Source organism: Xiphias gladius, chromosome 9, assembly GCF_016859285.1.
Source record: "Xiphias gladius isolate SHS-SW01 ecotype Sanya breed wild chromosome 9, ASM1685928v1, whole genome shotgun sequence".
NCBI lineage: Eukaryota > Metazoa > Chordata > Actinopteri > Istiophoriformes > Xiphiidae > Xiphias > Xiphias gladius.
Genome location: NC_053408.1, coordinates 14,509,722 through 14,525,371, shown reverse-complemented (window position 1 = coordinate 14,525,371; position 15,650 = coordinate 14,509,722). Strand labels below are relative to the sequence as shown.

The 15,650-nt window shown below is 42.3% G+C and overlaps 1 protein-coding gene across 2 annotated transcripts in view; it reads right to left on the bottom strand.

Moving 5' to 3' along the window:
- The window catches only part of raraa (retinoic acid receptor, alpha a), a 138,522-nt gene extending 133,984 nt beyond the window's left edge, over positions 1 to 4,538 (bottom strand). For both annotated transcript variants that reach the window (XM_040134312.1, XM_040134316.1), the window contains exon 1: positions 4,377 to 4,538. The gene's annotated coding sequence lies outside the window, so the exon portion shown is untranslated. The remainder of the gene's footprint in view (positions 1 to 4,376) is intronic.
- Positions 4,539 to 15,650: the final 11,112 nt, after the last annotated feature.

The window sequence follows — 15,650 nt, the reverse complement described above, 5'->3', positions numbered from 1 at the left end:
ACAAACAGAAACACAAGGCTTATAATTTATTATTGTTTTGTGTGATCTTGAAAATCTGTTTGTCTAAAAAAAGACAATAAAAAAAAAAAAGTACAACAACTGCAGATAAATATGTCAATAATTTCAGGGTCTACCAAAACAATCCTTAGCTTAAAACACATCCCAAATCAATAACCAGGATAATAGGTTATATGGGTCTTTAGCGCAGCCTCATTAGGAAAAAAGGAGACAAATGTGGCCTGATTCTTCAGGCAAATTAACATAGTGAGAAACCTAAAATATCACAACCAATGATCCATTCTGGGACATTTTATTATGAGACTATAAACGGAGAGATATAAAGTTCTCTCTCTGAATGCTTTGATAACCCCACTGGCCTTGGTCCTGTTTGAAAATCTCACTCTGAACGTTTCAGGTGAATATAAAGCGCAAGTTGAAGTGAGCTACCCTGCCGCTTTAAGGCTGGGATGAAACCAAGTTATTCTACCACTCTGACCTAATTGCGCTCTCACTCTTCTGACATGAACACTGGGAGCCGTGCACTCTGACACGTAAAGATTATTTAATACCATCAAAGCCATAAAAAGAGGAATAAAAGGATGCAGCGGGAAGGGGAGGGGGGGTGTTAACCCTCGTGTGGCTGGTGGCAGGGCTGTGCAGGCCAGTTTGCTGTTTGGAGAGCAGCGGAAAGAGAATCAGTATGCAAAAGCAGGCCCGTCTCACTGCCGCCAGCCGATGTGAGTGGAGCTCCCACATCCCAACATCACAGCGGCTCCACTCCCCCTTCCAAAAAATCCCACTCGGCTTCAGCTACACTCTCCTGGTATCTGCTCCCACCCTTTTCTCTCCTGCTTTTCCCACACTTGCCCCAGTCCCTAAGGCAATGACTACGTCATTGGGCACCACGGCCAAACCACTGTAATATCCCAATTTATTTCTACTTCTACTGAAAGAATCGAGGCCTGTTTCATTTAAGTCAAGACCGGTTTTATTAGCGTAAAGCTATACTGCTTGGTTCAACTGGACTCTATTTGTAGAAGTAACTCTTTCTCTATTAGGCCAAAGATGTTATTTGCTGACAAACTGAACAATTCTTATTGGCAACATCAGTAAATTGCTAAACCAAAACATGTTCACAACTAAAAAAAATCTAAAAACCCAGCCCATTTTTTTTCCCTATTTGCAGCAAGTGAAACTCTAAACCTGCAGGGTGGTTTTCACTTACACGCTTCTTACCCAAGAAACAGAGCTACGAGCAGTCAAAATCTGACAGAGTGTGGGTGGGACTGGGTAGAGATGTTTACCGTTAAGCAAGCGCTGGGTGACATCCCCAGCGTGCCCTGCCATTGTGGGGAGCATGTCTCATCTGTCAGTGCCCGATGAGTTTGTGCTGCCCAGCCACGGCCTCGTGAGTCAGCCTGGCTCGTCAACATCAGGGGAGCAGGCTGCTGCTGTGGCATGGCTGTGTATAGACCACTACAGACTGCAACAAACACAACACACTGAAGACTTCTTCAGAAAAAGCTAGGTCCAAAGACAAATTTAGCCAAAGTCTTGCCTCTAAATAGTTCTCCCTCGTTTTTAATAGGCAAAGCTGGCAAAATCTGCACTTTCACCACCTACTGTTGGGGATTTATGTGTTAATTTTGAAGGATACTAATTTGTAACTGAGATCAAAACGATTTGCATGATTCAATATGCTGACCTACTGAGCTTTACAGATGAAACCGTCTATAAACACCTTATAGTAATATAGGGAAGGAAAAACATACTGCACTCGTCCTCTAACTTTCTGCGCAATATGACAATAGGTCACTCGAAATTTCAAAATTTAACATACAAACTTAATTTTAGTTTTATATCATTACTCAACAAAGAAGTGAAAGAAAATATAGTTCGGAGATATCTAGTAAATATGTTAGAAAAACAGAACAGCAGAATCAGATGGCAGATTGAATATTCTTATTTCCTGCACAAAACTGTCCATAAATGTGAACAATTCTACCTTTAAAAACTCATTGTATTTCATGTGGTAAGGACATTTGTTCCACATCTGATGAGCAAGAAAAAACTGTCATCAAATGTCACAAATAAAACTGACAAAGCTAGGAGCTATTGACACACTACTACTCTCTCTGTTTTTAAAGAACAAAAAAGGAAGAAATTCCTTTACAGTGTCATTCGCACTTGACTTTACAATGTGCAGAGGACGGAGAGGGCCATGGTGAAGGGGTGGGGGATGTCAGGGGCAAAGTGAGTGCGCCACTGCCTCCATGATGATGACACATTTAGTACCATGTGAAACAGAGGTGTGCAAGGCTTTTAACTGGCACTGTTCACACGAGGAGAGAACCAACTTCCCGTTGACGCTTGACACAGAAGGTTTGACAGTATCACAGAAAACTCTTGCCTTGTGCGACATAACAGAACACCATTGCATTTTTTCCAACGCTGGGCAGTTTCACATCTTGAAAAACAGTCATAATACCCCAGTTTTTCAGTTTGTAATATATTGTTGCAAAAAACTATTTTAAATTTTCCATGCTCTAGGAGGAGGCAGCATGAAAAAAAAAAACAAAAACACACGACTAGAGCTGCTGTCAACAATGATTTGAGGACATAATTTCTCCAAACCTCTCTCACTATGTTAGATCTCAAATTAATATATGAGATTTTCTTATGAATTCCATCATCATACATTTCAGGTAACCTCATTCCTACCACTGAGACAGGAACTATATTTTTAGAATTCTGTGATGTGCATGACATGGGATTGGGTATTACAAGACAGCTAGGCAACAGATTAAAACACTTTTAATAAACGTCTAAAGGTTATTATCAAAATTATCATCATATGTGACAGTTTAGCCGGCAGGTAAACAATCTTGTGCTTGGCCCAAGCCCTCCCAATTATGCTGATGCCACAACCTTTAACTGTGAATCACACCAAGAGAGGAGGTGACAGAGTGGGAAAACCCTGACATACATCAAATTTCCCACTGAGTGGCTTGACTTCTAATCCATCTTGCTCTGAATGTCACAGGTTTGCACAGGAAAGAGCATGTTTTTCCTCCAGCCCTACCCCCACAAAAAACTACACTGCCATGTCAGCAGCCAGGATCAGAGAAACTGAATGAGGCGTCATAAAATCTGTAGTAACATAAAATATCATTCAACAAGTCATGCTGTCCCAAATGCATAAAGTGCACTGACTTTAGGGATTACTCATATAAAAGGAAACTTCTAGAAACTACTTGTTACAGCCTTAAATGAAGGATAATAAGCACTTTAATCTGTGGTTTTACAAGACAACATTTTATTGCCAGTCTCCGATGCTGCAGGGAAGGTGCCTGAGATGTTATAACACAGTCCTGACATTTAATTTGCTCAGGTCCAGACACCTCAAATTGGCACATTATCTTGACAGGGGTTCATCAGGGGTGTTTAAAAAAAATTGGTTGGGATGTCTGTCAGTTTGCAGTGGTACTTTCAGGCTTCATTTCTGTCGTTTCTGCGACAGAAGAATGCATGTGTGTCTCGGGTCGTCAAGTTTCCAGCGCTTTATTAGAGCACATCAGAGGAACGCAGGCTGTGGTTGCCCCCTGTGTGAGCTGCGCACCGAGGAGAGGGAGTGTGCTCCTGGCATGATATGTATCAACAGCAAAGTATATCATGCGCTGGAGCAAAGTTCACCTCAAAGCCTGAAGTAGCCCACAACGAAGCAACACTGACCGAAATCTGCAGATGCGCGCAAAAAAAAAAAAAAAAAAAAATGCATTCTTCTCCACATTCCGTTGTCCTGACGCTGCAAAAACAAACTAGCTCTCGTCGGAGTAGATGCAGGCGCTCAGACACGCAGCATTACACGTTTTCGACTCCACATACCGCCACTTTTCCGAAGCACCACGCTAGATGGTCAGCGGCTTGGTTTTGCCAATTGACCCGAGCTAACTGTCAGCCCCGAAATATGTGCCAGTGTCTTCACGAGCTACACCGGGGAGCGGAGAAGCGTTAGCTTTGCATGCTAGCTGCTCTAACAGACGACGCAGCCACTGACTACCATGTCGCTCCGAAGAACACAATTAAATAGTTCGTTTTTTTGCAATGCAACCGGGTGCTTAAAGCGGCCACAACTTCACAGGAGTTTCGGGCTCCTGTTGTTCAGTCCGCCTCTGTCAACGAGCGAAGTCAGAAAACCTGTAACACTCGGGCACATCGTGACCGTGGCCGTGGCCAAGCATGACGCATTCAAAATCCTCCAGGTGGAAAGGGCTACAGTTTAAATACGGTTCCCCGTTAACCTCCCACAGAGGCTGAGACACGGTGGCATGCCGTCAAATGTTGACAAGCTGTCAATGACAAGTGGATGGTAATACCTGGGACTTGTTGACTCCTCCTCCCGGTCCGCTCGGACTGCTGGTGGAAGTTGCTCTTCTTTGCTGGTGGAAGTTCAGCCGCGCAGCTGTATTTCTCCGCAGTGGTGCTCTTTTCAAAGTTTTCTACCGGCCCCTCGGAATCTCCCAACGGTGGCTCTCACGAGCGCCGAGTGCAACTGTCCCCCCCCACCCCACCCCCACCACGGCAAAACCGTAGGTAAGAGGCGGCGAGCCGCTTTCAGAGAGCAGGCAAGTTTGGCACGGCTTTCTCAGAGGCAACCATTGCAGTCACGTTCTCTGGCTGTGAAATCCAACACCAGCGCTGACCCCGCCCCTTTCTTTTTTATGGGGCCAGTCCTCAAAGGTGGATGTCCTGCTCCTTCCAGATGTGCTCTCTGCTCCGCTGAAATGAAGTGATGCAGCAAGAAAAGTACAGCATTCGGTTAATTGTACATTTAGGTGTATCTCATCCTTTCACCCCCCCCCCCTTAAGCTTCACTTAAATGCACAAAACTCTATTTTCTATTCTCAGTCCCTTCTCAGCCAGACAGTTTGTTTTGTGTGTGTGTGTGTGTGTGTGTGTGTGTTGCAAAAGAACATTCAATGTGAGGTTCAATTCATTGCTGTCTCCAGTGAATGTGTGATTATGTAACGGTGATATTTTAAAAGTAATGCAACCGAAGACAAGTTTGCAAAACAGAGTGGGGCAGGCCAAAGACAAACACAGCAAAAATGTGATACAAATTTGACACAAGCCTCAATATGTGAGGAATTTTGGCAGAACACAGATGAAAAATTAATTTTATTTTTGCAAGGATTAAGAGAGAATGCTAGGTTTCGAATGGAAGAATATCAGGAACAATCATATATTCACTACACAATTAATCACACATTGCAAATGTGTAGAAATGTGCAGATAAGAACACACATGCCACACATTTTTAGCTATTGTAATAATGATAGCTTAACCCCCAAACCACATATTTCAGCAGCCAAATCTCATATATGACTTAAGCTTTGGAGGAAGATCCCAGAGCAAATCTAGATTTCCTTACAGTACTCTCCCCTTTTTTGTCAAGTTCTGTACAAAATGCACACTCAGCATCATCAGTCTCAGAAACAGTTTCTGTAGAATTTTTAGATATTCAAATATGTATCTTTTGTATAAAATTTTAAACAATCTGGCCCCTCCTCCATTGCGTGACTATGCCTCCCCGTCCTGCTGAGAACACCATTAAAGCCTCTAAAATATCTTCCATCACAGACTGTACTGAACCCTTTTGTCACATTGCATTTGGGCAGTCAGCTTCTTCCGTTAAAGCCACCACCGAGGGCTGCAGCTCCGTCTTTAGCTCTAAAGCCAAATTATACATGTGTCTAAGAGCAACCCAACTGTGGGCTCACCGACTCTGCATTTTATTTTTAAATGACACATTTTTTTATACTGCACCCAGTCTTATTTTTAAGTTTTTTTCCTATAATCTACATCTTAATAGACCTGCAATACTGTATGTTATATATGATCTACGGTTGTGTATGCCTTTATGTTATTCTTCTTTTTTGTGATGGGTGTGTGAACTTATGCAATTTATATGATGCTGTACATGGTTCATTAAAAAAAATAAATGAAATAAACAAAGAAAGCTCAAAAAAATATTTTCTGTAATATATAATGAATTAATTTAGACAAAACTAGTCATAAGGGTGTCAGTGTTTGTGAGCATGTATACATATGGACCTGTATATTAACTAGTAGATCAACTTTAAATTAATTGGTTGCAATTTAATAGTATTAGTAATAGTGATGAATTTTCACTTTAATTTGTATTGTAGATTGAAAAACTTGGGATTTTTCACATCAACTGAAGCTCCTGTTAACTTGTGATTGGTATTTTGTCCTTATTTTTCACAGTTTATTGATTATGCAAATAATTGGGGCATCAAAATTGTAAGCAATAAATTAAGCAATAATTAAAATAATTGTTATTTTCAGCCATAATGTTCCCATGTATACTCAAGTGTGTGTGTGTCAATGTGCGTGTGTATACACTAGTAAGTGCCAAGAAGTGCATGCATCTGTGAGCGTGTTTGCGTGCAAGGGATTTGTGTTCCTAGGTTCTCTCCTGTCTCTCAGATATAACAGCTACACTTAATAGCTTTCCGCCCCAGAAAGCAAAGTTTTGTGGCAGGTGGTAGATGTGAAACCCCTTGTCTCATATGATTGGACAAAAGGCCACAAGACAGCTAGTGACATACTTTGCCTCTACATTACCTTCTCAGTTGCTTTTCATCTTTTCCTAGGAGCACTGACACTGCAACAGAGAGAGTGCGAGCGACAGTATCCTCCTTGTTTCCCCCGCTGCCTTTAAGGCTTCCTTATACAAAAGCTGTGAGTGGCACTAAGCTGTGTCAGTTGTCACACATCACCACACAAATGAGGAATGCAGTGCTGGGGGGAGTGGGTTGGTCGTGACATGGGACACACAGGCATGCAAGTAACACTGGACTGAGGGAGTCATCAAATGCTAAAAGCATGTACTGGTGGAAATAGTTGCTGTCATAACAGAATGGTTGAAGAGATGGAGCTGTCTTATTTCACTGACTTCTGACAGGTGGAATTGGGGCCCAGCATGCATATGTATAGCATGTGTTCATGTAGACTGGGTAGGCTCGCCCTCGTTTGCTCAACTTTAGTGTGGGGATTTGTATTGTGTAGCGTTGGGTTTCCTCTACATATCTCTAGGTTGGATAGTAAGGCCTCTGGGGTCTCCTCAGCCCAGCTGCATCCTCCACTTGTAGCCAGGTTTACACTGGAAGTTACTGGAGTTGAATCTTAATGGCTTTCCAGTCTAGTGTAGCTCCCCTCTACTCTGAGATACAGATATAGACAGCATTTCAGTATGTACTGTACAGCCACCATAAGGACATTTCAAGCATAGTGAAAAGCCATGTGATGCATGTTCCATATAACGCTTTACATAGTCTCCATGTGTGCAAGCAAACCTTCAGAATGTCTGGCTCGACGCAGTGGCTTGTAAGGCAGGCTACTGAACAGACAGAAAATCTGAGTTTGGACACACTTTGGAAGATCCAACATGTCTAATACTAAAACATGAGCTTTTTTGTTATGAATAGTTGGACTGTTTTACCTACACTGTCCTCTAAAAATGAATCAAAGAGAAAAAGGGGGGAAGAAAATCACACTTTGTTTGAAATGGTCATAGCCTGTAAACATACACAACCTGTGATGATGTCGGAAGTAGATTTTGTTTTTTCTTTTTTCTTTTTAAAGAAATAGTTTGACATTTTGGGAAATGGACTTATTCACTTTCTTCCTGAGTGTTAGATGAAAAAAAATATACTACTCTCCTTTCTGTATGCCACAGCTAGCAACTGGTGTGGTTAGCTTAGCATAAAGATTGTAAACAGGTGTAAACAGTTGGTCTGGCTCCGTCCAAAATTTGGCTACCAGTACCACCTAAGCTCTATAACTGATAAACTAATTAGCAGGAGGCTGTGTGCTGGAGTAATTCTTGGCTGAGAGCAGTTATTTACTGGAGTTTCAGCTAGTGATGGTAGGCAGATTTTGTTACCTTTGGACTGAGCAAAGCTAGTGGTTTCCTCCAGTCTTTATACTAAGCTAAACTAACCAGTTCCTGGCCATGGCTACATACTTACTGTACAAATTTTCAACTATGTAAGGCAGTGAATAAGCCCATTTCCCAACATCTTCGTATTTCTTTAAGATGTTACCAGCCCAGAAGGTTGACAACAAAGTGCATTACTTAATACAGGCACACTCTGAGATGTTATAAGAGGCATAAAATTAAGCTTTCTCAGTGGCCGCACATAACTGCCTTAATCACGTGATTCCTTCCTATGACAGCTACAACATAAAATAGTCCCTGCAGATAGTTATTGTTACAGGACTTTAGTGGAGTGTCTCTCTCATGTTTCATTTTACAAGGCACCTGGTGAGCCCCTCAGCAGGTGCTCAGTTTCCGCCTCTAAGCGTCGAGTGCCTATTTACTGTCCAGTGTGAAAGTCCAGTGCTATTTCTAAAGCGTGGTAACATTAGCCCGCCTGATGAATGCTTTAACCCCCAACATGGGGCCACATACCCCTTGTCATGGCCCAGTCCACGGAGAAAAAAAAGAGGGTGGCAGAGACAAGGGGGCCTTTCCTCTGCATAGGGTGTCACTCACACCCAAGAGAAGCATTTCCAGTTCCCCGAATGTAAGTGGACAATTAAAGTGGGGCATCTGGTGCACCGGGGCAACATGAGAGCCCTGGGGCCTGACGTCAGAAAGGCCAGCAGTCTAGCAGCCTTTCTTGGGGACACATTTGGAGATGATCTGAGACCTTGTGTAAGAGAGAGGTGAAGGTGCCAAGACTTGGTGGTCAATTACCATCCACAGAGTTACGTTTTAATTCGTCCAGCACGCTGCTGCCTTCTTAAAGCCACATTTTTATTTGGACCTCCCAGCAACCTACTATTCATCATGCATTCTGCAACACCCCTTTATTAGCTTGTCATGTATAGTAGAGTATAATGGTGAAATCATTAAGCAGCCACCATAGAAGGCGCTTCACGGCAAGGCTGAAGGCTACATGATTGGTCTTAATAAAAGAGCCTTTCTGGATATATTACAATCAGATGAAGCTATCACACAGCTTAGAGCTCAAACGTTGCTACCCTGCCGGTAGTTGAATGTGCCAACCGGATCTGTAGGTGTGTCTGGACAGGCATGCAGAAGGGCTATGTAGCTTTCACATTGATTCACTTTATGGCGTTAGGTTGTGAAGAATAAAGAAGAAATAAACGAGGGGAAGAAAGAGGGAGGCCATGAGATTGTATCAGCCGCATGGAAACAGTTAGCCAAGCCCCAAAGCCTCCTTTGAACTGCACATGGCTGTTAAGAAACTGCTTTCACTCAGATCACATTCAAATAACATGCCACCAACATGCAGTACAACACAGAAACACACATTTCCATACACACAACACCACCACCTCCGCTGCTGCCGCCACACACAGGGACAGCCCTGCAAACCCACCCATATCCCTACCTAATCTCACCTGCAAGAGAGAAAACCCATTATACAGTTTAATTTTCTCTTTCTCATTTTTTCCCCTCCTGGCGAAAAAAAAGATGATTTTTCAAACCTCTGACAGCCGAGCCTTTCGCAGGATTTAGTCCATCTGAAAACATGTGGTAAGCCTTGTGGAATGTTTCAAATGATTCCCAGATGTGGGCCGCAGACAGGTTTAACCCATTCTTTTCCCGCTCAGCAGCAGGGAGGAGGTATAAAGGAGGCCTTGCTGGGAGAAAGTCTGAGCAGTATCAAAAAACTTTTATCCCTCTCCGTCGATTTTTGTTACTTTCAAAGCATTAGGGCTCACTGAACTGTGGCTTAATGTAATTTGCCGTAAAGCTAAAAATGGAAGTCCTCTTATGCTGCATTACCCAAGAATAAAGAATGTGAGAGCACTGCTTTTTCCAGATGACTCAGCAATCGCAAAGACCTGACAAAGTTAAGGAAAACACTTTATGAGGCACAATTCATATTCCCGACATGGTTACTCTCTGCATTGCTCAACAGGCGGTTTTCTTGGATTTTTTTACCCCTGCAAAGCAACCTGTAGCAAAGCAAAACATTTCTCGTGTATCAGCAACGTCTCTCGGGGCATTTAATATCGTCTGCTGAGCTTTGACAGTGCCATATAAAAGAAATACAAGACTAAAGCTTACTTAATGCTTTACTTGAACTTCATCATCATTGTTTACATGGTATGACTAAGCCGGGATTCAAAACGGGGTTGCTGGATTGTTTTATGAAGGACATTGTTGTTGTAGTAACCCTCCCAAAGATGGCGGTTTTGATGAGATAGGGAGGGAGGTAACAGAAGAGCCAGGCTACTAAACGGGGTGGAGAGAGTGAGCCGCTTGATATCCTATGAGTAACAAACTCAAGTGACCCCATTCCCTGTTCTCCCTCTCTATCTCCAACTCTGTCGTTCCCTCCCTCCGCCTTTTAGTCTCTTTCTTTCTCTCTCGCCTTCCCTCTATACTTCCCCCTCTCTCACCAAGCTAGCCAACTGTGAAGCAGTTGTCCGACACACCCGTCAGCCTGCCAGCCAGCATTTTGAACTGAGTCTCATTATACACAATCATAATAGACAGAAAGGGTACATGCAGACAACTGATAGAACTGCACTAAAATTGAGGGCAGAGGAGAGTGGCAGGCAATCACTCTGGCAGCAAGTTGGTGAGCAAGCAAAGAAAGAAAGAGGAGCAGCCAGAGAAATAGTGATAGATTGGGAAAAGTCTTGTGCTATGAAGCTCTTAGCAGGATACCATAGGCCATATGAGGCCAGAGCAGGCTGGGAAAGATTGTTACTGCTTTGAGCTTCCACATGTGAATGCACCGCAAAACCCCCTCTCCCTTTCTTTTTTTTTGCCTCCCTCCCACAAGCCTCCCTAAGGAAAGACCAGTGTTTTAAAAGAAGCACAAACAACTGCCAACTCCAAATTCTGCTTTTTATTTCTGAAAGAGAATCAAGCGTACTTTTGCTTAGCCGTGCTGTGTTGCATGTGGTCTGATGCTCTATTGCTCAGGTCACCCATTAATACAGAGCAAGTTTTTCAGGCCTGGGATCATATCCAGAAGGGATTAGGCTAAATGTGTGATAGGGTCATATTTGTTTATCTTTCATTTCCACCTCTTCCCATCAAATATCCGCTTTTCTTGTTATCTAGTAGAGAAAACAGAATATGCAGGAGAAAACATTCAACACCAAGTGCTGGATGTCAAAACCTATGACCCAAATTATTGTGACTTTAAGGTCAAGGGTTATCTTCAAGAAATAGTTTGACATTTTGGGAAATACCTTTATTCGCTTTGTTGCTGAGAGATTGGAAGGTCTGACACCACTGCCATGTCTGTGTATTAAGGATGTAGGCAGAGCTGAGAGTCAAAAGTATAAGTATAAAGACTGGAAACGGGGAAACAGCTAGGCTGGCTAACACTTTACACCTTTCATCACCGCTAAAGCTAACCTTTAAACTCATTTTTCTGGTATTTTAATTCTGCCTTTGGTTTCATATTTACCATACAGACATGAGAGTCGTACTGATCTTTTCACCTAAATCTCGGTAAGATAATCAATGTATTTCTCAAAACGTTGAACTATTATTTGAAAGCTGGCAGAGCTGTTATGAAAATAAACTCTTCACCTATTACTCATTTAAACCTTTCGAACAAGTAATTTATAACTTCAAGTCACGCAATATGAATTAGACATCCTTCCCAAACTAACCACCTGGCAGCCTCCGTCTGCGCAGTGCCTTTATACTCACACATAAGGTTATGTTACAGCCTCTCCCTCCTGCTGTGTCTTCCATTTTGGATCATCAGGGTGCCAGTCGCCAACACGTTCCCCTTCCCAGCATCTCATCAGAGGAAACCCAGAGAGTATGTCCCTTTAATTAGACCGCCCGTGAAAATAATAGTGCATTAATGACATTTCTATGGGGGCCAATGAGCTGGAACAACAGAGGAAAGACTAAATCACAAATCAATTCCAACAAATGTAATTAAGGCTTAATTAGCCTCCAGGGTGTCACTGGAATGCCATGGAGGGGAGGATGTGGAAGAAAAGAGAAGGAGAGAAGGGAAGTGAAAGATAAATTTGAGAGAGTGCGATTGTCATGGGTCATGACAATGTCCGCTCTTTTTTGTAAGAATCACCAGCTCTATAACCTACTGCATGTATAACGATCATAAACAACATACTACATTTATGTTGTGTCATGCTTTGCTATAATAACATTACTTAATGCTCTCAGTGCTTGGATTAAAGTCATAAGACATGCCAACCTTTGTATGCTAAATGTTCGGCTCTGGGCACGTGCCTGTGCGGTTTTAAAGGGGAGGGCTGATTTAAAGGCAACACTTCCAGTGTGGAGCCACACAGCCAGTGCCGGGTAGAGAAGTGCTAATTCTCTATAAAAACAGCAGCATGTACGGTTAAGCCCAGCAACATTCTGGTGTTAAAAAGAGAGGAAGGAGGGAGAAAAAAAAACAACAGAGGGGGGAAAAAAAAGAAATGCAAAACCGCAGGGAGGCTTGGAGAGGACTGGCCTGCCTCGCTGGATGCCAGATCACACAAACACAGACTCTTGCGCCAATAAATGAGCTTCATAAACTGCAATTAAAACCCTGGGCACTAATTTAGTGGAAATGGCAGCCTGTAAAGAGCAAAGAGTGTTAGGAGAGGTGGGAGAAAGACAGAAAAAAGGGATAGGTGGAAGTTTCTGGTCCTCAACAGAAGTGATTTTTTTTCTCCTTTTTTTTTCATCCCATGCATTAATGCAAAACATACCATGCTCATACTTTTTCCTGGCTTGTAACACACACATGCAAAAACAGACCCATGGAGCTACTCACTTTGATGCAGGAAAGTGTAGAAACTACACAAACATACCATGAATTGTAACTGCATAAAATATTACCAGTTATTACAAGGAAACACAAATGTCACAGGACGATTTTTTTCCCTCTATCTCTCTGCCTTCCTCCTGCACTTACAAACACACAGATTCACTTCACACACACCTACTGTATACCCTCTGAAGCTTCTCCCAACAGCTAGCCAGGTAGGCAGACAGGCAGGTCTGTCATATCAGAGGTGTTGGGGGTGGACTGGACGCAGCTGATGGGAGACATCTGCCCTGGCTGGCTATCCATCAGGTTCAAAGGACTATAGAATGAGGTCTCAGAATTTTGACAGAATAGCCCAGACACACGAACACACAAAGTGCAGGGAGGGAAAGAACCCATTTCATAAACACATCTTATTCTCACCAAACAAGCAGACAACACAGTCTAAATCGTCAAGGGACATACTTGACATTCTCGTCAGGTCCGTGTGTATGTTACAACGAGCACGGCTGTAATGGGGGATGAGTGGTCACGTCATTGTTAGATAATGCGTTAGATAATGCTGTGTAAAGGCCTTGCATTGCTGCAGTGAAGAGTGACAGTGGAATATCAGAGGCTGGAAAACGTGCAGGGGTATTCCTTGTAAACCAGCAGCAGCTATTTCTTCGCACAGGATGGGTGGTTTCAACACCTCTTCCTGGTTAAGATTACTGCTGAGTATCATCTGACCTTGAGCTGGCTCGTCTTCCTATCCTTTAAGACTGATCATAATCTGGAGCTCTAAATGTTTTTTGAAGAAGTTGCATAGTCAACTTCTTCAGATGTCAGGGAAATGGCAAATACCACAGTTTTCTCAATAAAAACACTCCCATATCATACGTGTAACCACAGATACAAAAACTAAAAGCAGCATGGTGAGCTTTTATCAGTGTCCTATGCTTATGTGTATCTAACTTTTGAACTGGATTTTTATTTTTCATGGTTGCTGTGTGTCAGACAATGCGACCATAATGCCTCAAAAACTCACTGCACCATATCCCTGAGCAGGCTAAACATACACAGGAACTAAGTGAGCAGTGTAATCCCTGTGCCATGTTGCCTTTTTTTAATTGCTTATTGATTACTATGTCATGCTGTGACAAAAACAGGGGAAACAGCACAGGAAAACCTGGAAGTGATGAGAATTGAGGGTTGCAATGCATGGCTGAGCAGGAGACTGTCTCAGAGGGCAGCAAATGTAAAGTAAACTCTGCTGGAGAGTAAATAAAGTGGATTTTTTAAAAACATACCCTGCCCTTGCCCTCAGAAGGGGTCCAGTTTTAAAGCAAGCCGTATTTTTTTTTTTTTTTTTTGTTTAATATGGGCTTCTAAAAGTTACAGTGGCGAGAAATTGAAGAGGGCTACTGAGAAAAGTAGACTTGTCCTCATCTGCTAAACTGGGCATCAAGTATGTCTTTCTTTGTGAGAGAAAAAGACGACACCAACTTGGTGACGGAAGTTTGAGGTTTAGGCACTTATCACCACTCAAATCATCTGCTCTATCTCTTTTGGGTTTCCTGTGTAAGTCACCAACACACTAATGTGCCCTTGATGCCTCGCTGCATCAGTGTACTTTTAGGGTTCTCACTGTGATGAGCAAAATCTAATAACTCTGTTTCTACTATGAGAACACTGTAGGTTCGTGTTTTTGAGATCATAGGAATTGAAGAGTAGATTTTATCACATCATGTACGTTCAGAGAATTTGCCTCTACTGACAGAAATAAACACTTACTTCGGTGGTGTTAAATTACTGATCATTAGTGATGATAATTGGTTATAGCACTGCAGCTGTGAAGTGACTTTTACATTTTTATTATTGAGATAATTATATAAATATGTAAGCATAGAAATTTAGTCACTAGTTTCAGTCTGTGTGTTGAAACTCACTGTCACTGTGACTCATCGCATCCAGACACAAATAATAATGATACCCACATATAATAATCAGTCAGGATCAGATGTTGCTCATCTGTGACTCCTGCTGCTTTTCCCAGGGTTACAAATACAAGAGTGGACGCACAGAGACTGACAGACACAGGCACCAAGGAGTGACCATAATCCTCAAATGTCCCCCTGTGATCCACGATGACCCTGCTGCTGATCTGATCCAAATGAGGTGGAGAAGGAAAACTCCTTCCCTTGATCTGTGTCTGCAAGGAAACACACACACACACACACACACACACACACACACACACACACACACACACACACACACACACACATACACTCATACGGGCAGCAGTATGCGTGGTATGATTGCATAGCCATGCCTCTGGCTCCAAGGACAGGCATTTAAACACAGTAGGGCTAAGATTTCATTTTCCATCCAGTATCATGTAATACCAGGTCTAATATCTTGACACCAGCATGGATATCGATACGGTTTCATACTTTTTCTTCTTGTGTACATAAGAATGGGACATTGTGATTTGTACTGAAGATTGGTGGACATGGGTATCAAAAGTAAATAAACTACCAAATATCAGACTTCTGTGTTTTCAGTTAAATATAACAATTTATTTAAAAACAAATTATTTTTTCAGCACGTTTAAATTCTGCCCTTTTTGACTATTGTGTGTTATATCATGCACAAGGGCATTACCTCTACTAATGCCCTTGAGTTAATTCACAAAAACACTTGCTGCTTTTTCTTGTTATCTCTTCAACTGGCAGTGTGGTTTGTTTGTGTTCTATGGGGGGTGGAGGTCAGAGGAAGTATGGTTTCTTGTCTACAGCTACATGCAAAATTTCTCAGTATCACATATAGACAATTTCAAAACAAATT